Below are 25758 nucleotides of genomic sequence, written 5' to 3'. Positions count from 1 at the left end.
TATGGCCCATAGTACTGCAGTCTGACGAACGGGAGTATATGAGAGACTAGCAAGCCAGGAGACTAGCAAGCCAATCGCCTGATCCCAGCGGCCAGCGATCGAGTCGTTTGTTCTCAGGAAAGGTAGCGAGAGATCCTCAGGAAAAAAGGAAAGATAGCGAGCAATCAGCGGCTGGACGGTTTCCTTCCTGTTACGTTCGACTATTCCATCACGAAGAACCCGGTAACGATTCCCACGTCCCAGCCCTAGTTGCTAGCGGCCGACGCCGTGCACGCACGCACACACAGATGCACTCCCACCACCTCGACGTCCCCTGGTAATCTCCTTCCTAATCTGGTTATGTTCGCCGCCTGTTTCAATTCTGAGGCCCCCATCTTCACGCTCCTTTGGCCTTTGCACCTTTGCTCAATTGCGCTCCTCTCCTCTTCGTCATCTGCAGACTTTAGATTGTCTTAAAAAAAATCTGCAGACTTTAGAAACGTACAGACTACAGAAGTTCGACCATCAGGATTCTGGACATCAGGTTTGAGGTATATTATTCATACAATAAATTCTTTTGTTCAGGGCTGGCACCATTCAACGATTGATACATTTTTTTTGTTTTCAGCATTGTGTTTGTTCTCATGCCGCCCAACAGGAGGAAATATCCATTAGGCAGCGACAAAAGGAAAAAAAAGAAGTTAGTGAATAAACTGATACACTCACAGCGCGGAGGTATTCACAAATTTCTCATGCCAAGTAATATTGATGCGTCCACTACTTCGCCAAACCCAGATGATGCGTTGGCGATTGTTGCGATAGTGAAAGAGCAACAAACTAATGAAAAATTGGACTCTCTGATCAGCAAGAAGAAAATATCAACTCCAACATCGGCAATAACAATGTAAGTGGCTCCAAGAATGTAGGTAACTGGTCGGATGCCACTGAGTTAAGGTCAGTTTTGTCTGAGTTATGTCATGCTTCTGACACTAATCCTAAACAAAAAAGTGATGGAAAAAATTTATTTGACTCACTTGGTCGCTTTGAGTTTCTAGTTGGTACGATTATCTGACATGATATTCTATTTGCTGTAAATAATGTTAGCAAGATGTTGCAATCATCAACCATGTGCATTGACTCCGCTTTGAAGCAAATAAAAGGTATAACACAAGATAGGTTAAATGGTTTGGCTACATTATGCATCGAGAAGAAATTATTGGATGAGATTGACATCGACCCCATTATAAGTGACTTTGCGCCAAGGAATGTTAGAAGAAAATCTTAAAGTAATATGTATAAATTATTTGATACGCATACTGATTTTGGATCCATTCAGTTGTTACTGATAATAATTTATATATACATTTTTTACACAAAAGTATATTACAATGACTTGTATATTAAGGGCCCCCAATTTTTAGTTCGCCCCGGGCCCCCGAAATCTCAGGACCGGCCCTGTTGGTGATGTGGACCGTGTTTCGAAAAAAATAACATGGACTGTGACGTGGCAGTCAAACCTAAGTGACGTGTCAAGTTTTGGTCAAAACCGTGTCCACGTCAGATGGAAACCACTCGAAGCGGTATGAGGGACTAAACTAATCCGGTTTGAAAAGTCGAGGGACTATGTTTTGCGGGTTTTGGAATTCAAGGACTATTCCTATACTTTTGAAAGAGTTTAGGGACAAAAAATATATTTATCCCAAAAATAATCCCATTGCAACTTAAAAAATAAATCCTTTTGCGACTTGACCTAACAAAGAAACAGAGACACACTTAATTGTTAATTCTAGTGGCGCGAGCAGAAGTAATAGTTCCGGAACCAGAAGTAGGGAAACACAACACACTTTTGTGTCACCCGTCAGCACTCGATCGACTGTCTTATGCTTTCATTCACAAGTCAAATTCCCAACCGTTACATGTCTTATCTGAATCCTCAGCACAGAAGAGTGTGCTTCTCGAGCATCCAATCTGGACACATCTTTTTGCAGATCATAGAACCCATTCCCACATCAGCCCAACTTACATGTGCAGTTCGGTATACAGATACAGCTCAAGTGTCTTATGATTCGACAGTTGGATTGGATTCTTCCCAACTGTGAAAACGACCTCTTCTTCAGTCACATTTGCCTATCTATCTGAATCCTCAACTTTGACCAGCATGCCTCCGGTGCTGGACTCAGTGGACAGTATCTGAACAACCAGCGGTTCTTCCGCGTGGCACCTCGCATCACCGGTGCTCGAGGTTGAGGTTGAGTGCGTTAAAAAAACAAAAAGCAATTGCCAAAGCTTTTGCAAAGTGCACAGAAATTACCCATGCATTGCGTGGCTAAGAAGGGAAAGATCACCGGCCAAATATGTGTAGCCGTCTTCTGAGAAGATTGCGCGCCGTGCGCGAATGAGGCCAAAGACTTGGGGTCAAGTCAACCAACCGAGCGATGGAGGACGCCAAGATGAGTCTTGTTAATTAATTAAGGTTGACAGGGACAAGACCGTTGTACTTTTTTTGTGTGTGTTAGTTGGCGGGGATAGGTAATTACCGTCTGTGCGTCCATGATTAAATCACACGCCCTATTAGAGTATATCTAGCATACCCCTTCAAGTGATCAAACCCGTATAAAAAAAAGTGTTTACAGTTTCGGTCGAAAACATGGCGCCTAGTAGATCCTGTAAAACTCGTTCGGTCCTTTAACTTTTTAAAGGGCACCGAAAATCCATCCGCGAGAACCTCATATGTACAGGTTCAAAGGCAATATACAATTCAACCCGTAAACCGGTCAAACCTCATCGGAATCTACCAGGAACACACCGGAATCCGTCGCCGTACGTCGGAAGAAGTCGCCGCACACCGGAATTTGCCGTCGCCGGTCCAAATAGCGGCCGGTTCAACCTCCACTGCCGACGGGAGGACGTCCACGGGCAGGGCAGAGCAGGCCACTGGCAGCCCGAACCAGGGCGGGGAGGCGCCGGAGAACGGCCAGGGGGGCGCCGAGGAGCTCGCACGGCCATGCCGGGGAGCACGCGGTTAGGGCGGGCGGCGCGGGGCTACTCCGCTGCACGCGTGGCCGGGAACGGGCAGCGCCGGGGGCGAGGTGGGCGGCGTCGGGGCGAGGCACGCCGTGGCTGGAGACTGGTTCTGCCGGGACGGGAGGAAAAATGAAAAAAAAGGGCTATAGTGGGATACCTTTTTTTTACGGGGTCTGCTTTGTCCAGGGCAATTTCGCACCATAGAAACGATTACGTGTTTTTAAGGTCAACTTATACGAGATATGTTAGAGATGCTCTTAGACCAGGGCTTCTGTACAACTAAATAGGGGGGAAATATCGACGGAGATGATGGCTTCTTCTCCTTCTCCTTGGCTTTCTATCTGCCTGTTTGGACAAGGTCTTAGCTTAGCTCTGTTTTTCAGGACATGAGATGGTAACTTCCTCATCGAGTATTCTTCGGAAAATAAACCCCTGAATTGCAAAAATGGCCTGAATGGAATTAAGTGTTACGCACAACTTCACATGTGCCTGAATCCTCGGCATCGGGCGTCCTTGATGTGTAGTGTCCTGTTTGAACATATTTCGCACCTTGGGCAGACAGCGGCTTTCAATATCTAGGCTGATGTACACAGGTGAATGCACGTAAAGGTTACTGCTATACTTACTACGAGCCTCTTCCACGTGGGTTTCAGCTGCCATGCATGACAAGAAGAAATTTATCAAGTTTTTCTTTCTTTTGTGGATAACGGGTGGATTTACCAAGTTATTATTTAGCTGAATGCGACAAAGCAAAGCAGGCACCACGGCCGCCGAAGGTGAAGTAAACCAAATGCCCGCCCCGACATTTTGGTGGGGATAAACGCCCCAAGCACAGCCGTCCGCGTCCCAAATTATATATAAAAAAGCATGAAAAAAGAACACAATGAGCAATATATAAAAAATATTGCCTTGAATTTTTAAATTCACAAACTAAATCAAAATAAACATGACACAGAACTAGGAAAACAATTGTACTACATAAATACAAAAGCCATCGCTTTCAAATTCAAATTTCGTAGCAACGGTGGAAACAAAGCTATGGCTGTGTGCATCACTTCATGCAGAAGCTCGGGATAATTCTCCTTTATGAAAAATGATGGCAACAAAACTAGTGGAAACATGGTTGATATGAGAGAAGACCGCCCCGTGTGCACACACGAACAACCAGCGGCCTCCAGCGAAAGGACCACGATTTAGCCCAATGAGGCCAGTGTGAGAGAGATCCCATATCCGCGCATGATTCACTCGCTAGGCCCATGCCTCACTAGCTCCTCACCTCAAGCGAGCGGTACGGTGGGCCGGGCCAATAACATGGAACCTTACATCGGTCTTGACCGGTTTGGTTAGGTTCCATGCGGTTTTTTTCCTTTGCTTGTGTTTTTTCTTTACGGTTTTCATTGGCCTCTCTTTTATTTATTTTTCTATTTTTATCCCCTTTCTCTGTCTTTTCATTTGTTTGTTTTTCCATTTCTTTTCATTTTTTCTTTATTTTTCAATACATGTCTACTTTTTAACACACGTTTTAAAATTTTCTTATACACATGTAATTTTTTATGCACGTTGAATATTTTTCAAATACACGATGAAGATTTTTTTTGAATACAACTTAAAACATTTTCAAATAATTGTTGAACATTTTTCAATGTATGATTGTTTTTTTTAAATTACGAGTACATTGCCTAAACATTTTTTAAAAAATGTCACAAACATATTTTCTAGTTGTGTGAACATTTTTTAAAATAATTTCATGAACATTTTTATGAATGGTACGAAACATTTTCTTACATTATGCAAAAAAATAATTTACAATTTATAATCATTTTTAAAAACATTACAACATTTGTTCTAAAATGCTTGAACATTTTTTTAAAATGCAAGACACATTTTTTTACGGAACAGACATGTTTAAAGCATTATTTGAATTATTTAACATTATTAAATTCATGATGGACATTCTCATTTTTTATAATTTACTAGCAAAAGGGCCCGTGCGTTGCAATGGGAGAAAAGAATACCACACACTCATAATTTACAAAAAATGTCTATAATCTGAGTATTTGTAGCTACGTCCCAAACAAAGATCGTCTTTGCCTACAAAAGCGCAAGTTCAAGATCTCAAATGTCTTCTATTTAAACACGGTTTGCATGTAGATTTAATACGTATAAAGAAACAGGCAAGTGATCTTCAATTTCGTCTCCAATTCTGATTTTGCTGAGATGGTCATCCACAATTTGGATCAATACCGATATGAAAGAAAGACGGATAATGCATTGTTGATTAAGATTGCACCTTAGATAGTATTTTTAAAATGGCTAACAGGTAAAATAACATCATATTCAGATTCTATATATTTTTCTAATCAAATTCCATATATAACATGTTAAATTTGTAGTTATAGTTTAGAAGATATGAGTATTTTAAAAAACATTCGATTTGATATGTACTACGGGTTTAATGTCAAAAACATCAGGGGTTTTCTATAAAATAGTATAACGGACTAAGAACACCTATTTGCTTTATTAGTAGGTATAGCAAACATACATGTGCGTTGCAATGGGAGCAAAATTCATCGCACCTGTGCTTGTGAATACCTTCGTCACCGTAACTAATTTTGAAATTTTGCAATACCTCTGACAACTTTAGGAATAATTAGAATTACTTTCTTTATTTGGTGAAAGTTTATTTTGTCAACTTAGCCTCTACATTTTATCGGTTGTCCTAATCATGTTCAATGAATACAAATTCTAGAGCATTCATATTGCAAATAGATGAAGCAACCAAATAGAAAACAAAAGATGAGTGACATCATATGAGTTGAACAAAAAGATGTCCAGAATATAGCATGAAATATAGTGCTTGAACAATAGCAAGACTGACAACACATTACACTGTTTCACTTTGAAATATAGGACTAAGTTTAAAAGGCTGAGTGATGAAGAATGAGACTGTAGTGAAGAAGTTATATGCACAAATAACAGATTGATAGAGGGCAAATGAGATGCTTACCTGATTTAAAGGAAACATATTGAAACCGTACTTTACCTTGGTTCGTCCCAAGAACATGCATTTATCAAATCCGTAGCAGCTATGGCTGTCATTCATTCTCTGTTATTTGGTTAAATAGATAGTAATCGATGAAAGACAAATTTTAGCCTTGATTCCTCTTGAGCACTCATACCATATCGAGAGTTCAAAAGGCTACTTTTTCGCTGATTGCATAGCACTGCACAAATTAAGACTTATTATTTAGGGACCGGGAAAATGCCTATTGGGATTCAGTTATTGGTGCTTGAAGACTATATCCACAAATGACTATGCTCATAGATGAATATGCGTAAATACCAACCTGTCAACAACAACTATCTAAGGAACTTTAGCTCCTATGCTTACTTATATAGTCCAGGTGTAGGACAAAATGCTAAATGGAGGCCAAGCTCCATGGAGCTATTTATTTTAAAAAAATGAAAATCAAATTTGAAGTTTCAAAAAAATCTAAAAAAATCATATATGTTCATACGGATGTGTTATACATGTGTGGGAAATTTTAAGATGATATACATTATGGTGAGTGCTACATAAAAAAGACAAAATTGTGATTTTGAAATGGTGAACATGACATGCACTGTTCATTATAAAAATGCATGAATTTGTCTTTTTTGTAGCTCTCATCATAATGTATTTCATCCTCATACTTTATATACATGTAAAGCATATCCATATGAATGTTTATGATTTGTTCCAGAATTTTCTGGAACTTAAAAATATGATTTTTGAATTTTTCAGAAAACGAGCTCCATGAAGCTCGTCCTCCAAAATGCTACACTCAGGTGTATGGCTTTACTTTGTCAAAAGACTGCAATTTAACTACAGTTTCTTGTGGTCCAAATTACAGAAGTGGAGGATTAAGGTCTGGTTGATGCAGTGCTATATTTAACAATTGGACATACCAAGAAGGGCCACCAAATCTCTTGAAGAAGAAAAATAACTAACATAACCTCCTTTTTTCCTCCAGTATGCTTGACATTAGCCAACCGTATCTGCACATCTTAGTTCCTATGTCAACCATGTACCAGATCGGTAAAATCTAAGCTGGCCAAGGAATGAAAAGAGAAATATGATCATTGTACAATGTCTACAACAAGTTATTATGTTTCAACACAGGCCACGGAAAAGATATGTAAATGAGAACGAGCAATACCCACCCAACTGCAAATTACTGCCAATTAAAGAAAAGATTGTTTGTTAGCACTAAAAGTATCCAGTGAAAGGGAAACTGAAAATAGTTCAAGTCTAGCAGAATAGCCAGCTATTCGGACAAAATTTAGGAATAGTACAACTGCTATTTTAACAACTGAACTAAGTTTTCTCTCTACACATAAATCAGCAATCAGATGTCCAGTGATTAGTTACCAATTAAAGGTCGAACTTAGAATTATAGACCTTACAAGTACTGCCTAATAGACCCAGTCAAAGTGACACATTTATCAATGCTAAAATGTTGATGTGTCAGGATCTCAGATTATACAGTGATAATCCTCCCATATTAAGATAAAAAAATAATGAACAAAAAAATAACTACAATCAGAGCTTCAAATAAAGCGATTGGTTCGGTTAATTCTTTAGTCGACGGCTCTGTTGTACCTGACGGAATTATCCTCCTCCCCGTGCTTCCAGTCCAGCACCTTGACCCGCTCATCCTTAGGGCAGCATCTAGGCAGCCCATTGCACCACTCAAAGATACAGGTTGTGAACTCCACTAACATGTTGTAACTGGATTTAGCTTTCTCCTCATGGAGCGAAAATATTTTGAACAACATGTCATACTGTAATTTCATGGCAAAGATGCAAGCATATTAGCTGGCCTTTGTGAGCTTTACTGTATATGCATTTCTTAAAAACATGCTGCCAAACAACATCCTAAAAATGTCCAAAGCGAGAACTGCTCCCCATTCTGTACCGACACCAATTACTGTCAAATATCAGAAGATTGCATGAGATTCCTCACTAAAGAGCTAAACTATGAATGTGAGGAAAACATGGCGTTGTAGACCTGAAAGTGAGCCAAACTACGAATGAGTGATTTCTGCAGATGAAGAACATGGCGAATGAGAACCAGATCGAGGGGGAGTAGGAAAAGAAGGTAGATGAATGGATTACTTCGTGGTCAAGTCCTCATTCGTACTCGCTGGAGTGGCTGTGACAACTGTGCTGCGCCATTCGTGGCCTGGTTGGTGTCGCCAGACAGGCCGGCGGAGTTGCCGCCTTTCACTTCCGCCGTGCCAGATCCCTCCGTCTCCGGCGCCCGTCCGCCGTCGATCGGGTCCGGCGAGCACCTGCCTTGTCACCACACTGCCCCTCCCTTCTCCCTTTTTCTCTTCTTCACCTCCCTGTCTCCTTTCTGCTCATGAGCCATGGATCTGGCCGAGAAGCCGTGCTCCGGCCTTCCTCGTCGTCATCGGTGAACCCCGCCTCGCCTCCCACCTCCGGATCCGCCTCCCCTGCCCCTGCACTCTGGCCGCCACCGCCATTTTGTATGGAGCAGCCGCGCCACTCGAGCCCCCGAGCGGCCGCATCACCGCCTGGCGCCCACGTCTCCCTGCCTCATCGCAGTCTGTCCACCAGCAACCGTGCCGGCGAGCGCCGCCGCCCTGCCTCGTTTTCCCTCTGCTTCCCCTTCCTCTTATCTCTCTAACCTCTCTCTGTCTGCCATGGATGGCCATGGGGCTCCACCCGATGCCAAGCCACCCCGTGCTTGCCCCTAGTCCGCCGCCGGAGCACCTCGACGACCGGATCCGGCCGGATTTCCCCCGAATCCACCCGTTCTGGCCATCTAGCGCCCGGATCCGCCGCCCCTCACCGGAGGTCGCCTTCCCCACCAAGTTCGCCACCGCAATGGCCTCTGTGTCGTGCGCGAGCACGGGAGGGCGCGAGCACGGGAGGACGACCGCACGCAGCCCCGCTTGCCTCCTCGCAGCTGAGCCGCTGCAGCGCGCCAGAGGCCTCGTCGCCGCCAAATCCACGCGGGGGCTTTGCCCAGAGGACGCAAACGGACGGCGGCGAGGGGAGGAGGGGGCGGGGCGCTGCGGAGCTAGGGTCCTTTTTGCAAAATTGAAATGTTATATAGAGACCCACTAAACAGGGACTGCAGGTTAGTTACTTATAAACCGAGGGACTTTTATGCAAAATCGCTGACGACGACGGACGACAAAACCCAATTTTCTTTATTATTAGGTAAAGAGGTAAAGATGAAGATAAAGAAATGTGTTTACTTGTACAAAAAAGTTCAGATTTTTACACACATAACCTCAAATCCTTATTTACTTGTACAAAAAAGTTCAGATTGTTTTGAATCGAAAACTTTTTTTTTCAAAAATTCGGCCTCCATGCAGGCCGAGATCCAAAATGCCCTACTCACTAGGACTGCTATATCTAAACATACAATACTTAAATACCATTAGATACTACCTCCTTTCTGGCTTAGAAGGCTCAATTGTATCCCTAGGTTCATGATTTAACCAACGGAATACAAGTTTTATGTCACAAAAATTACATCATTAGAAACTACAGATGTTCTATTTTCTAATGGTATACTTTTCAAAGCCAAATTGTAAGTATATCTAGATAAAGATATACTTGCTCTCTCTTTTCTTATTAAATATGATTGTTTTTATACAAGACTAAGATAGGTAGCACTACTTCTATGATACTTTGCATTATGAAGTTACTAACATAAAGTAGGGTCATATGCATGATATTAATCTAAATTACTCCCCACTATGACAAGACTAAGGGTGTGTTTGTTTGGGCTCCGGCTTCTACTCCATAAAAGCCGAAGCCCAAACAAACAACAAATTTTCGGCCCATCTCCACTCCCGGCTCCTTCGGAGCGTTCCGCGGAAATGCGCCGAAGCTCGAAATCACTAGCTCCGGAAACACCCCAGGTTGCGACAAGTGGCTTGCTGCATATGCGCCACTTATCGCAACTTGAGAATTTTTCTTTTTTCATAGATTCGTTTATTCAGAACGTTTTATCTCTTAAACCGTTTTCACCGTTAGATTCCTCGCGTCGAGATCTTCAAAACTAGATCCCATGTTGATAGGTTTTGACAAACTTTTTTTCACGAAAAAAACCGGACAAAAAAACCAAACCAGGAGCACGGGTTTTTTCCCTTTCCGAAAGAGGCACGCCTGTGCGTCTCGCGAAATCACAACCGCGAAATCCCAACGGAAGCAAAACCGTGCCTCTCGCGAAAGAAAAAGAAAGAAAACACATTTTTTTCGTTTCCGAGGAGACACGGCCATGCCTCTTGCGAAAGCACAACCATGCCTTTCACGGAAGCAAAATCGTGCCTCTCACGAAAGTAAAAAAACAGGAAACGCGTTTCAGTTTCTGAGAGGCATGTCGCGAAAGCACAACCTTGCCTTTCTCGGACGGAAAGAAAAAAACAGAAAATCCATTTTTTTTCCATTTCCGAGAGGCACGGCCGTGCCTCTCTCGGAAGCAAAACAGTGCCTCTCGCGGAAGGAAAAAACAATAGAAAACACGTTTTTTCCGTTTTCGAGAGGCACGGCCGTGACTCTCATGAAAGCAAAACCGTTCCTCTCGCGGAAGAAAAACCATGAGTCTCGCGAAAGGAAAAAAAGAAAACGCGTTTTTTCGTTCAAAAAAAAATTCCCCGAAAAAATTGAGGTCCAAAAGTTAAATTGATATTGTGGTAAAGACACAACAATACAGCACTAAGCTTTTAAATTGCTCCTGAGCCTTTTTTTTTGGACATAACAAATGTCCGATCTACGCAATCTCATATTTCACTGATTAAGATTGAGAGACAGGTCCATTTTTTTCCAGAGATGGTGTATCCGTGTATGACCAAGCTCATTAGTAATATGAGAGATGTATTGTCCTATTTTCTGCTCAAAACCAATGATAAAATAGCTTTTTAAAAAAGCTTTTAAATGTGCCATTTACACTTATAACAATGCAATCAGTACTTACATCCAATTTACGGAACAACTGAGGGCTTTCTAGTCATTCAACATATTTTAGCATCAGCCGCAGCTGCTACAACATAACTACCAAACGACTGCATCTCAGCTTCAACCTTTTAGCTACAGCCGCTCCTTCCAGCCGGAGCCGTTGCAGCTGCAGCCGAAGAAGTTGCAGCCCAAACAAACACACCCTAAGCCAACTAGAAGTCAAACCAATCTACGCGAGTAATCGTGCCCCTTGCCCGGTCAAGATACATGAGTGCTGATTTGTATGTCAACTTGTTATCTGCACTGTGCAGATCTCAACATGTAATTTAATACATTCTACACATATTTTCTAGACCGCTAAGTCGGTCTTCCATCTTCATTTCTGTCAACTGGTTTTTTTTGCTTCAAATCTCTGACTATGGCGTTCAATTTTTTCTTTTGGAGTGAATATCATAAAGCCATCATATTCTTGTCTACTGTTTCAAAAATCACCACATTGTTTTACTGCCACAAGAAGCTACCAACCTTGGCATAACGCTTCTTAAAAACCACTAGTGAGCCAATTTGGTCGATTTAAACGTGTTTCTGACATGCCGGGCCCGCCAGTCTGGGCCAAATGGTACTAAAAGTCAACACCATTTGTGTAGACACTTAAGTCAGATGTGGGCCCTACCCGTCAGGGTTAACACTCCTCTCTAAGTTCCCTATTCTTACCATAAAGAGTTTGAACATAGTATTTTTCTGGATGTTAGTGCTTAGACCCATGGCCAAGGCGTGGCGTAGTCGTATTTGTTCGAATCTAATTATTAAGTGTTTCCTACACGGAGATCCAAACCAAACTGGAAGTGAAAATCAATCTACATGAGGAATCTTGCCCCGTACCCGGTCAAGATAAGTAGTATATGTGAGATTTGCATGTCAACTTGTTACCTGCACTGTGCAGATCTTGACATGCAACTTAATGCATTCTACAGAGCATACCTCAGCACCGCTCAAGTCAGTTTTCCATTTTCCTTTGTGTTGATTGGATTGTTTTGGTTTGAATCTCAGTGGGGGTTGTGACTGCGGTGTTCTCATTCTTGGAGAATCAACGGGCATCAACACATATTTTTTTGCGTCTAATTTACTCTACATATTAGCATGGATGTTTGGAAGTAAAATGTTAGGCCCATGTCCGAGGTGAGGCGAAGTCTCGTCAAGGATTTGTTCCAATCTGATTATTAAGTGTTTCGTCCACGTACGGAGATCCAATCTACATTTGGAAGTCAAAACTGTGCCCGGTCAAGGTCAAGATATACGTTGCACTACCGCAGTTCTCGACATGCGACTTGGTGCATTAATCTTACTTGTAACGTGCGTGAAACTATATGAATGTCAACTTGTAACGTGCATGAAACTATACGAATTAATCTTACTTGTACGCATTAATTTTATTACATACCAGTATACGAATGTCAGCTTGTAACGTGCATGAAACTATTAACTATATGAGGCATTGTAGCACATACTGATACCATGTGAGAGATATACGTATGATCTTGGGCCGTGCCTATATATATAACCCTGCCCTTTCTTACTTGGTACTCACACCAGGTTAAGTCGATCTTCTCCATTTTATTTATCGTTGCAAGTACTTTCTTTTCTAATGGCTTCAGCAGGCCTCCTCGCTCTCAAGGCGACCGCCATCGCTGCCGTCCTTGCCATGCTGGCCATACCTTCATCGGGCAGCTATCCGTTTCCGGGGCCGGAACCACCATCACCGGCGCCGGAAACGGCGCACTGGCCCGAGCCGGCACCGCCACTGCCAGCGCCAGGGCCGTCGCCGTGGCAGCAGGAGTTACCATGCATGGCCGACTGTTACTTGGATACTTCCTGCATATCCGAGTGCTCAGTCTCCATCGACCTCATCTGCACCGTTTGCCAATTGACGGAGGGTCCTCACTGCGGCGAGTGTATGAACAGCGAGCTCGACAGGTGCGCAGCCAGCTGCACGGGCGGCGGCTGTGACTACTGTGGCAACGCTGCCAGCAGTGCATGCGCCGCCGTCTGTTCCTACGATGAATGCAACTCGTGCAGGCAGGGGCGTCGCGAGGCTTGCATGGCCAAATGCGGCTCGCCGGCCGATTGCTACAACTGCTTTGGCTCATGGCCGTCACCACCGTCGCCGTCGCCGTCGCCGTCGCCGTCGTGGTAGATAGCCTGTGCATTTATTGCATGGTCAACTGTGTATGCATGTATGAGACGCTTCAGCACCTAGTCCATCCTTTTTTTCTCCTTTCGCCCTTTTATACTGTCGAATAGGCACAAAGTTTGCTGAGTAATTTTTTCTATCCGATCAATAAATGGAACCGGGTCCTACTCTTTTTTTTCTCTCGAGAAAAACAAACACAAATCGAAGACCAGCATCCATGTGCGGAGAAAAACAGGAAAAAGGAGAGACCTGTGTGTTTAATTTGCCAAGTGACAACAATAAATCCTTTAGTCTCAAACTTGTTGAGATAGGCTGGAGCTGAAATCCATAAAATCTCACAACCAATTCATGGTTCTACCTCATGGACAACTAGCTTCCACGCACCCTGTCTACTTAATGACATACATCATTGCGGGTCAAATTACCATCCTATAAAATTCACCTTTTATACATATTTATCTAATAATAAAGGGGCTATTGCTTCTGGCGATACGTCACCGAAATTGCCCCTAAAGTTGCAAAATATTATCCACCGATGCCACCCATAAGTGATAAAAAAACCGCCCCCACCCATAAGTGTTAAAATATTTGTGCTTGGCCCAATACTAAATCCTAAGAAAATATCTCAAAGGCCGATGTGTAAGTAGCAAAAGTGGAGGTGCAATCTTTAGTCCCACCATGAAAGTGAAGGTGGTGTGAGACCAACTTATATAATGGAGTCTCCCACTCCACTAAATGATGGGTATGAGGAGAGGAAGAGAAGATCACATGAGTAGGCTGTGGGTTGGGGCGAAGGGTGCGGGCATGCAACATGCGATGATGACATATTAATTTAGTGTCAAGTGTTAGTTTTTTTCACATTCTGCAACAAGGTTTGGATTGTTTCCTTAGGATCCTATGAAATGAGCCATGAATTTGTCATGAATATAGATGCCCATTTCCCGCAAAAAAAAAGAACATAGATGCCCATGTCCTACAAACTGATGGCATCTTTTTGTCTATGTCCTCTAAAACGACACTCAATGCAAGACTAAAATGAATCTCAGGAGTATTTTTTGGGGTACATTTATGTGTACAGAAACATGAGTGCCAGATTGTGTCTAGATTCTCAAGACTATAGCACAAAAATATTTTCCTGCTAGGTTACATGAATGCCATCCTTCTCTCCTCTCTCGATGTTCGCTGACAGAAAACTAACATAAAGTAGTATTTATGCGTGTATTAGGAAAAACCCTAACATGCATTAGAATGCTAATTCACAATGCTTGAATCCATCTCAAAGAGCAAATGTTTGGATGGGTCTCATGTTAGAATACTTGGGCTTGACTCAACAACTAAAATTCTAATAACTCTCAAAGACCCATGAATAAATGGTAAGAGAGAAGGTGAGATCTTTAGTCCCACCATGGAAGTGGATGTTGCTGAGACCAACTTATATAGTGGAATCTCCCCACTCCACTAAATGATGTGTATGAGGAGAGAAAGAGAATACCACACAACGCTCGCCTTGCGGGGCCGAGACGGAGCAAAGGGTGCGGGCGTGCGACATGCGCGTGAACGGTCTGCCGAAATCCTATTTGTGCTCTTGCAGGAGCTCGACTTCCTTTTGTCGTTTCATATTTTGGTGTCTTGGCCGGTAGGTTTATTGGTTTCTTGAAAAGTAAGTTTTCGAGTTGTAAATCTAGTCGATTTGGATCGTGATCGCGACCCGAGACTTTGTAGGTTCTCCTATAAATATATATTGGCCACCGCCAAAGACACACTGATATGTCCTATACTTTGTGTCTATACTTTTTTGCTTGCTTCATGCTATATTTATATCACAATGACATAGTTTAGATATCAAATATCATTATATTTCTAGACTAACCTATTAATTCAGTCCCAAATGCCAATTTCCTTCACATTTCGCAACAAGGTTTGGATTTTTTCCTTAGGATCCTATGAAATGAGCCAGGGCTCTGTCCTGAAGATAGATGCCCATGTGCTACAAATTGATGGCATCCTTTTGTCTATGTCCTCTAAAACGTCACTCAATGCAAGATTAAATGAATCTCAGGAGCATTTTTTGGGTACATTTATGTGTATAGGAGCATGAGTGCCAGATTAGATTCTCAGGTACTATACCACAAAAAAATTTTCATGCTAGGTCACAAGAATCTTTTCGTGTGGTTGGTAGGTACATTGCAGTACTGGTACATGGTCAATTGATTTCCCACACAAAAAATCTGTGGAGTAAGGTGTGCGTGTGGAGATGAATACAAGTCAGTTTTTGCAGACAAAATGGGTGGAGTAAGATGGATTTATATATTCACCAATTCTTCTGGTGTTAATTTGAGTTTTTGATAAAAAATATATTTTTGACACAATTAAGTTCATCATGTTCGTCTTTGGGAATATATAACCATTTTCACAATCTATGAATATATTTTCAAAGCATGTTAACGTTTTTCTACAAGCAGCTGAATCCGTACAAAATATTTATATGATTCTACAAAGTTGGGTGTTTGGTTTACAAGAATAGGAAAACACATGATTCATTATAATCATGGTCCAATCAAAGTCAAACCATGTGAAAAGTATGACTCAAATGATAATATGTCGCTATGGACTCCAATATCTATCTTTGTGCACAGGGATTTAAAAAAGAAGTCGGGCCTATTTAGTTTTGAAAGGAATTACATACAAATTTTGGAGGATTCCATTTCTTAGGGAATTTTCCTATACGGGCTGTTTGTTTTTTCAGGTTTGGAAAATATAGAAATCACTCCTATGGTCTACTTTGTATGCAATTCCAGAGAAGATTTCCATTGAGTCCAACCTCAAGGATTTTTTCCTATGTTTCTATGAAATCTATGGAATGTTCAGGAATATTTCCTTTAGTGTAAACCAAGCATCTTCTGTTACAAAACCATGTGTTTTGGATACTTGTAGGAGCCATTATGGCATGTTATCCGAATCTTTTCTATTCCTGCACTTTTAGAATCTTGTGACCGAAAGAGCCCCCATCTGGATTGTAAAATTCGTCTGTTTTCCTGATTGTCCTTCACTTTTCTTTCAAACCCCTTAAATATATTGTCCGCACAAAGTTGTCCCCAAAAGTAGTAAGGTTTTGACCATAGATTTTAATTTGCGTAATTAATTAATTAAGTGTGTGTTCTTCTCCACGGAGATCCATGGCAAACTAGAAGTCAAAACAAGTCCTTCCGAGGAATCGGGATCCATATTTAATTTGTGATTTTGAAAATAATTTATCGCATAGTATTTTTGGTAACATTAAGTTTTTGAAACCCAACAGACCAAATCCCAATGACTTTAAATCAAAAAATATGTAAACTTTTAGGGTTTGTTGGTTCTCATGATTCTAAAATGGAAAATGTGGCAATGCAATATTAATGTATGCGCAAAATAGAGGATTGAAAAAGACACGAATTTGGCATATTTGGGTGTTTGGTGTAGAAGAATCGGAAATAATAATAATCCTAATAACCACAATCAAATCAAAGTGAAACTACATGAAAAATGTAAAATTAGAATGTTATTATGCCACTAAGGATCTCGGTCTCCATCTTCGTGCATAGAAATTTGAAAAAGAGGTCGAGCCTATCTGGTTCAAAGGACTTCCATACCAGTTATTTCACAAAAAAAGGAGTTCCATACTAGCTTTGAAGGATTCCATTTCTTCGTGATTTTCTTTACAAAGATTGTTCGGTTTGTAAGATTGTGAACCATGAATTAATTGTTCGGTTTCTAAGATTGCAAACCATGGGAATTACTCCTAAGGTCAAATTTTGCATACGAGTCCGGTGGAATATTTCCATCTAGCCAAAAAAATTTATTGTTTTTATGGCAACTATTTCATGCATCTAATGCTATGGAAAACTTCCTGCATTTTTCCTGTTGTGCAACCAAACACCTTCTATTGTAGATTCATGTGTTTTTGACAACTATATCGGATCTAATATGGCATGTTGTCCTGATCCATTCTTATTCTGTGTTTTTAGAATCCTGTGAACCAAAGAGACCCAAGTTGATTGTCGGATCAAATGTAATTTCCCCCCGTTCCCTTTTGCTCCAATCCTTTGAAAAACATATGAGTGGTGTCGTCATATGAAAATTTGTATTCCTATGATTTTCTCCACCCCGGAAATACATTTTCCATGCAAAGTTGTCCTCAAAAGTAAGGTTTTGAGAGACATTCGGGTAATTAATCAAGTAGGTTTTTTCTCCATGGAGATCTTTTTTTTAGAGAAAAGGCGAGAGCCCGACTTTATAAATAAAGCCATCAGAGTAACAACGAAACTACATCACAAATCACACATAAGAGTATCAACGCCCAATACAAAAGTTTGGAAAAGCAAACATACATGGCTCCCAGGCTAGTACACGGCACGCAGGCCGCAGACTAAGAAGAGACGATAAAAGGACCACCAAATCTTAGCCGCCGGACTGGAGCTGCAGAAGAGAGGTGGCAGTAGCTCGGATCTTGGTAGCCATAACATGAAAAGCATCCCGGTCCCCTCCTTAGTCAATAATCTAGATCCAAGCCAAAAGCAGAAAGAAAGTCCGCCAGGAATCGTGCCCGGTCAAGATAAGTACTATCCCTGCATGTCAACTTTGTAACATGCATGGCGCAGATCTCGAGATGCAACTTGAGGCATTCTACATAGTATATGCACTCATCGATCCTCTTTGCAGCCATGTCAACAGTACTTGTAAGGCTGGTTATAGTGGGGAGTAACTTAGACTAGTAACATGCATATGTTATTAGTCTATGTTACTACCTCTATAGTGCATAGTATTATAGATTAATATCATAGGTGGTCTCATTTATTACCGTGCATGACACATAGTAACATCACATTTATTATGTTACAGTATGTACCGATGTTACTATAATCATCTCTCTCTTCTTTAATTGCCTGCCACATAAGCATGTTTGCAAGTCTCAAGTGCATGATACTACTTATGTTACCCCACTATGGCCAGCCTAACATGCACGACATGCAACTTGATGCATCTTACGTAACGTATAGTAATCTCAGTACATGATCGCTAGCTATAAGTATGATTTCTGGCCGTGCCCATAAATAACTATGCCTTCTCTTGCTAGTTCGTACAACCATACTCGGTGTACACGAGCACACTTTACAGTTCATCCTGTTGTGTCTTCTTCTCTGATGGCTTCAGCCGGCCTGGCTCTCAAGGCGGCCGCCGTGGCCGCCATGCTGGTCATACCTTCGTCGGGCCGCTGTCCGTCGCTGGGGCCGGCACCGCCACCACCGTCGCCGCCGGCACAGGCGCCACCGCCACCCGAACTGATACCACCAGCGCCAGCCCCGGCGCCAGCGCCGCGGGTATCGTGCGGGGACTGTTACTCGGTCGGGAGCCAGGCGTGCTATTCGTTGTGCACAGCCCCCCTCTCCGAGACATGCGGTTGCCTTTTCGTTCAAGGTCGCTGCGACAAGTGCAAGACCGCCGAGATCGACGAGTGCACGGCCAACTGCACCGACGGCGGCTGTGACTGCGGCGCCGTCGCCGACAAAGCATGCACCGTCACTTGTTCCTACAATGATTGCAGCTGGTGCGTGCGCGGGCATCAGCAGGGTTGCCTGACCAGCTGCAGAAGCGAGTGTATGAGCAAGTGCAATGGGCCGTAGCGCCTCTGCTGGCTGGCCGGCCGGCCGGGGCTAGGCATATATTGCATGGTCCAACTATGTATGCTTGTGTATCCATGTATGAGATGCTAGCTTTAGTATCTACTCCCTCCCGGTTTCATAATGTAAGATGTTTTTTTGACACTAAGAGCATCTTCAACAGGCGCCCAAAAACTGGGCCGCGCGTTAAAATCCGGGTTTTTTGGGCGCCGGACAGCTCCAGCAGAAGCTATAAAACAGTGCGCGCGCAAAAAAGAGTTGGGCGCGCGCTGAAAAACGCTATCAAAAGCTGCAAATTTGAGGCATTGAATTGTGCGCGCTTCACAATTTACATTGTGTGTTCTTTTGGGCGCGCGTTTTTGGGCATATGCTAAAGTGATGTTGGGTCCGGCGCACTAAAAGTGCTACAGTGGTGCGCTAAAATTATTTTAGGGCGCGGGATTTTTGTGCATCTATTGGAGATGCTCTAATGTAGTACTCCCTCCGTCCGAAAATACTTGTCATCAAAATGGACAAAAGGGATGTATCTAGAACTAAAATACATCTAGATACATCCCCTTTTATTCATTTTGATGACAAGTATTTCCGGACGGAGTATCAAAAAACGTCTTACATGATGGGATGGATGGTGTAAGGAATACGTGCGGAAATCATTTACTTTCATGGAATATTTAACATGTACTGCTCCATACGTATTTAATTGAATAAATTTGCAGTCGAAATAAAAAATATTATGGAAAAGTTGTGGCTAAACCGGGGTGCACCGCACCTGCGAAGAACAGTAGAATAAAAAAGATAGCAGAAACAAAGTCTGAAAAATTTGTGGCTTCGAACTTGACCAAATGGTTCCGGGACAGTTTTTTTGTAAAGCTGGGTGCATTGCACCCACGAAAAACAGTAAAACTGAAAACAATTAGCAAAATTAAAAAAATCTGAAAATTTTGGCTTCGAGCATGTCCAAATGTATTAGGTACTTGCAAGTAGTCCTGGCCATGGGAAGCCCGGCCCGGCCGGCCCAGCCCGACGCCGCCCCAGGGCCTAGATTTTGAGCCCGAAGGCCGGGCCGGGCCGAGCCTGGGCCCATCGTTTTTGCATTTTTTTGAAGGTTGGGCCGGGTCGCCCCGGAGCCCGACGGGCTTTTACGTGTTCGAGCCGGGCTCGGGCCCGGAAAACAAGCCCGATGACCGGGCCGGGCCAGGCATGGGTTTATTGCATCGGGCTTGGCTAGGCCCGGCCCGAAGCCCGGCCCGGCCCGAGGTTTGGCCAGGTATACTTGCAAGATTTAGTGGCCAAATGACATTCAAGGATATCTAGACAAAAAAAGTTTGACTAAAATTAGATAATCTATTTTTTTGTCTCGAGATCCTCAAATATCATTTCACCACCAAATTTGAGCATCATTTGTTTGACGGGCAACTGTACATCACGCAAGGACTGAAATACTCATGTTCAGTTAACCGTGTCCCTTCCAAAAGAGTTTTTGACTCGTCCCAGATTAGGCCGGCAACAACCTCAGGCGTGGCTCTCAATCACTCAATGGTTCTTCGGTTTTCTCTTTTGAGAGATTCCATGCAACGAAACATGCAGTGGTAGCTTGCTTCTTGTTGGAGTTCGATCGCGTGGTGGCTCATATCTTACACCACCATGCCTTAATGGAGGTCGTGGACGCATCTACTCGAGTTGCACAAGCATGAGAGTTCGGAGGTATGGAGAAGGGCCCATGCATACCCTCGAATGAAAAGTGCAATGAGGGAGTAGGTGAACTGTCATCTTGGGAGCTCCGTCACAAAGGGGTAGGTTGCCGAGTAAGGCCAGCCCAAGCTGGCTAAACGGGCCAGCCCGACCCATGGTAATCGTGCCAGACACGACATGGCCCACGGGGGCATGATTAGTAAGCGGGCCGTGCCGTGCCGGCTTGCGTGCTGCCCTTCAAGGCCTAGGTACGACCAGTTAGTTAATAGGGCTGGCACGTCGGCCCATTTCACACGCTGGCTTGTTTAATAGTTCCTACTACCGGGTGTAGCTACACCCATTTCTAATATACTATCATGTGGTAGTATATATTCTACTTTATTATTTTTAGTATGTTCATATACTACATCTAAAATGCTCCAAAGTGAGTTATATGAAAACATTGCAACTGAGCTCATGGTTTTATTGTATTTGTGAAGTACGAACATATTTGTACGTAAAATAGAGTATGCACAAAATATGATACATACTATCAAAAAAGTAGTATATATACTACCTAAACATTCTTATATACTACATACTACGCGTACATACACTCCAATATGATAGATACTACCTAGAACGTATCAAACAAAAGTGGGAGTAACTACACCCGGTAGTAGGAAAAATTTGTCCTATATATATATATATAATACAGAAAAAATTAAAAAAAATAAATGGGCCATGCCCTGCTGGCCCGCCCGCCCAGCCTCCAAGCGCAGGCACGGCCCCTGGCGTTCCGCGTGCTGGGCCTGGCCCATTTAGCCTGGGTCATGTCGAGACTGCGTGCTATCCGGCCGGCCCAGCTAACACGGCCCGTCTGCCCAGCTTTGGGTCAGCCTATGCAAAGAGACGATCAACTGCCCAGTTACAGCTCTAGATCATTAGCCATAGGTAGAATTTAAACTTGTTCTAAAAAAAAGGTAGAATTTAAACTTCTGCCAACTTTAACCGTCCACACAATAGCTGAAGGAAATATGCCCTAGAGGCAATAATAAAGTTATTATTTATTTCCTTATTTCATGATAAATGTTTATTATTCATGCTAGAATTGTATTAACCGGAAACATAATACATGTGTGAATACATAGACAAACATAGTGTCACTAGTATGCCTCTACTTGACTAGCTCATTAATTAAAGATGGTTATGTTTCCTAACCATAGACATGTGTTGTCATTTGATTAATGGGATCACGTCATTAGAAGAATGATGTGATTGACTTGACCCATTCCATTAGCTTAGCACTTGATCGTTTAGTATGTTGCTATTGCTTTCTTCATGACTTATACATGTTCCTGTAACTATGAGATTATGCAATTCCCGTTTACCGGAGGAACACTTTGGGTGCTACCAAACGTCACAACGTAACTGGGTGATTATAAAGGAGTACTACAAGTGTCTCCAAAGGTACATGTTGGGTTGGCGTATTTCGAGATTAGGTTTTGTCACTCCGATTGTCGGAGAGGTATCTCTGGGCCCTCTCGGTAATGCACATCACTATAAGCCTTGCAAGCAATGTGACTAATGAGTTAGTTGCGGGATGATGCATTATGTAACGAGTAAAGAGACTTGCCGGTAACGAGATTGAACTAGGTATTGGATACCGACGATCAAATCTCGGGCAAGTAACATACCGATGACAAAGGGAACAACGTATGTTGTTATGCGGTTTGACCGATAAAGATCTTCGTAGAATATGTAGGAGCCAATATGAGCATCCAGGTTCCGCTATTGGTTATTGACCAAGAATAGTTCTAGGTCATGTCTACATAGTTCTCGAACCCGTAGGGTCCGCACGCTTAAGGTTTCGATGACAGTTATATTATGAGTTTATGAGTTTTGATGTACCGAAGGAGTTCGGAGTCCCAGATGAGATTGGCGACATGACGAGGAGTATCGAAATGATCGAGACGTAAAGATCGATATATTGGACGACTATATTCGGAGTTCGGAAAGGTTCCGAGTGATTCAGGTATTTTCGGGGGTACAGGGGAGTTACGGGAATACGAGGAAGAAGCAATGGGCCTCATGGGCCAAGTGGTGAAAGAGAGGAGGCAGGGCGCGCGGCCCCCTAGCCCAAACCGAATTGGACTAGGGGGTCGGCCCCCCTTTCCTCTTTTTCCTCCCTCTCCTTCCTTCTCCTTCTCCTTCCCTTCCTTCCCCTCTCCTAGTTGGACTAGTAAAGGAGGGAGTCCTATTCCCGGTGGAAGTAGGACTCCTCCCTGGCGCGCCCTCCCTTGGCCGGCCGCCCCTCCCCACTTGGTCCTTTATATACGGGGGTATGGGGGCACCCCATGACACACAAGTTGATCTACGGATAGTTCCTTAGCCGTGTGCGGTGCCCCCTCCACCATATTCCACCTCGGTCATATCGTCGCGGAGTTTAGGCGAAGCCCTGCGCCGGTAGAACATCATCATCGTCACCACGCCGTCATGCTGACGGAACTCATCCCCGAAGCTTTGCTGGATCGGAGCCGGGGATCGTCATCGAGCTGAACGTGTGCTGAACTCGGAGGTGCCGTACGTTCGGTGCTTGGATCGGTCGGATCGTGAAGACGTACGACTACATCAACCGCTTTGTGCTAACGCTTCCGCTTACGGTCTACGAGGGTACGTGGACAACACTCTCCCCTCTCGTTGCTCTGCCATCACCATGATCTTGCGTGTGCGTAGGAATTTTTTTGAAATTACTACGTTCCCCAACAATAGCAAGATTAGGCTCCCGGATCCTGTGCAAGAGATCGAGAATCATATGGCGAGACCATGGAGTAAACTCCACCAGTGTTGAGCTTCGAGGTGGTCATGTCAGTCTGTCTAGAGAGGGTGACCGACTGAATTATGTCCCCGAGGGCATTATCAGATCATCCTGAAGCTACTCAGAGTTCAGTCTGTGCATGTCCTGCACCCACATGTTGTCATAGAGAGCCTCTTTGAAAGTGACGGACGCACAAGGCAAACAGCCTTGGAGCAATAGCCTTAGGTGCGTGGTCATGACAACTCTCTGAAATATCTGAAATGCATGACAATTCCCACTTTTTTTATAGCCGCATGGAAAATCTCTGAAATGCATGACAATTCTCTCTACTGCAGCGTGGCAAAATCTCAAAAACACACGCCAGATACTCCCTCTGTCCCACAATGTTAGCTTGTAAAAACGTCTTATATTATGAGACAGAAGGAGTATTTTTTACTGTAGCATGTCAATTTTTCTTCTTAGCGTGACAAATCTCTCTGGTGTAGTAGCATGCGAATCTCTCAGTTATAGCACGACAATTTTTAAACTTTTCTAAGGAGTGGTTTTTTGAGGAAACACTCTCTAGAGGTGCAGTTCCCTCGAATGAGCCTCCTTGAGAACGCTCGCTCGTGTCGAGATCCTCTTGAAGGGAACAACAGCCCCCTATTGGGGCTCTACATGTATTTTCCGTGCAAAATTGTCCATGGAGATTCAAGACAAGCAGAAATAAAGTCTGTGTCAGGAATCATGCCTGGTGGTCTAGACTATTAGTATCCCTTCATCAATAGAATAGGAGTAGCGACACATGTTGCCTAGACGGTAACTTTAGTCTTATTGTTATATAACTTTGTAAGGTCTTGTGTGAATAATTAATAAAGTGGCTCCATGCATCGTCCAGATGCAGAGGCGGGATCCTCCTTCTTTTCTAAAAAAAAAATCATGCCAGGTCAAGATAAGTACCAAGCTATCCACATGTCAACTTTGTAACATGCACGGCGCAGATCTCAAGATGCAACTTGATTCGTTCTTCATGCATGTCAACTGCTCGTAACGTGCACGACTTGATGCATAGTTTTTACATGATAGGAGCTAGCTACAACTATGATCTCTGGGTGTGAAGTGTGACTATAAGTAACTGTGCCTTCCCCTACCAGTAGTTCGTACGCAGCGCACAGTTTTTCGTGTGCACCTTTCTTCTTCTCTAATGGCTTCGTCAGGCTCAGCCGGCCTCGCTCTCCAGGCGGCCGCCGTCGCCGCCATGCTCGCCATGCTTGTCCTGCCTTCGTCAGGCCGCTGTCCATCGCTGGGGCCGGTACCGCCGCCGCCGGCAAAGGGGGCACCGCCACCCGCACCGACATCATTACCACCAGCTCCGGCACCGTCGATATCGTGCGGGGCCTGTGCTCAATCGTTCGGGAGCTCAACCTGCAGATCGTTGTGCATGGCCTCCGCCAATGGGAAATGCCCTTGCCTACTGGTTCAACCTCGCCTCTGCCACGACTGCACGACCACCGTCGACGAGTGCATGGCCAACTGCACCGGCGACAGGTGTGACTGCGGCGCCACCGAATGCGATGCCACTTGTGCCTTATTTGTGAAATGTTTAGAGTGCCCGGAAAACCAAAGTAAGATGTGCCGGATCACCTGCACGGCTAGGGCTGGAATTCGAGCCGAGTCGAGCCAGCTCGGCTCGGCTCGCTAGAGCTCGTTTCGTTAACGAGCTAGCTCGACTCGACTCGTTACTATAACGAGCTCAAACCCAAGATTGGCTCGACTCGTGTAACTCCCGAGCTGGCTCGTTTAGCTTGTTAAGCTCGTTAAAAATATAAATATAAAGCCCTCAATTATGATGAAAATGATTATGTATATATTAAACATACATATCACTAAACAATTGTAGTTTCCTTGTAACGCATGAATCTTCTAGGAGGCTAGACCTTCAACGGCTGGGCCTTGGGTTGTGCGCCTAGGATGTAGGTTGTTTAGTGGCTGATCTTTATTTGTATTGGGAGTGGCTGATCTATTGTATCGAGCCTAACGAGTTACACGAGTACTCATGAGATTGGCTTGTTTAACTTGGTCTATAAATGATCTTAAACTAAAGCTTGGCTCGACTCGTTATTCTTCGAGTTCGAGTCGATTCGAGCCGAGTCACGAGCTACTTCTTTAGCTCGCGAGCTTCGAGCTTTTTTTCCAGCCCTATGCACGGCCGAGTGCATGCGCGGGTGCAATGGGCCGTAGATAGATAGCTTGTGCCGCTCGGCCAGGGTCAAATGTGTATCCATGTATGAGATGACTACCATGGAATGATTAATGCTTAGCATTAAACTGCTCAATAAGTAAATTCACAGTTGTAATAATAATTCTTGACTTAATGAAAGACGAGCTCTTTGTCTCGCACGCCACCAGTAGCAATTTCCAAAATTGAAAAAACATATGCACGTGCACGTCTCATTTTTTA

At 43.5% G+C, this 25758-nt stretch overlaps 2 long non-coding RNA genes across 2 annotated transcripts; one reads left to right on the top strand and one right to left on the bottom strand.

The window, feature by feature from the left end:
- The first annotated feature begins 165 nt into the window (after window positions 1-165).
- LOC123083344 (uncharacterized) lies at window positions 166-1011 on the top strand. The gene is made up of 3 exons (XR_006439276.1): window positions 166-316; window positions 440-530; window positions 608-1011. It is a non-coding gene; the product is annotated as an uncharacterized lncRNA (long non-coding RNA).
- A 6399-nt stretch (window positions 1012-7410) lies between these two features.
- On the bottom strand, window positions 7411-9111 carry LOC123088300 (uncharacterized). Its single transcript, XR_006441837.1, has 2 exons — window positions 8162-9111; window positions 7411-8054 (listed from the first exon to the last, which is right to left on the bottom strand). It is a non-coding gene; the product is annotated as an uncharacterized lncRNA (long non-coding RNA).
- Window positions 9112-25758: the final 16647 nt, after the last annotated feature.

Source organism: Triticum aestivum, chromosome 4A (assembly GCF_018294505.1).
Source record: "Triticum aestivum cultivar Chinese Spring chromosome 4A, IWGSC CS RefSeq v2.1, whole genome shotgun sequence".
Taxonomy (NCBI): domain Eukaryota; kingdom Viridiplantae; phylum Streptophyta; class Magnoliopsida; order Poales; family Poaceae; genus Triticum; species Triticum aestivum.
The sequence above is the reverse complement of the archived record's forward strand: the minus strand, read 5'-3'. Positions and strand labels throughout refer to the sequence as shown.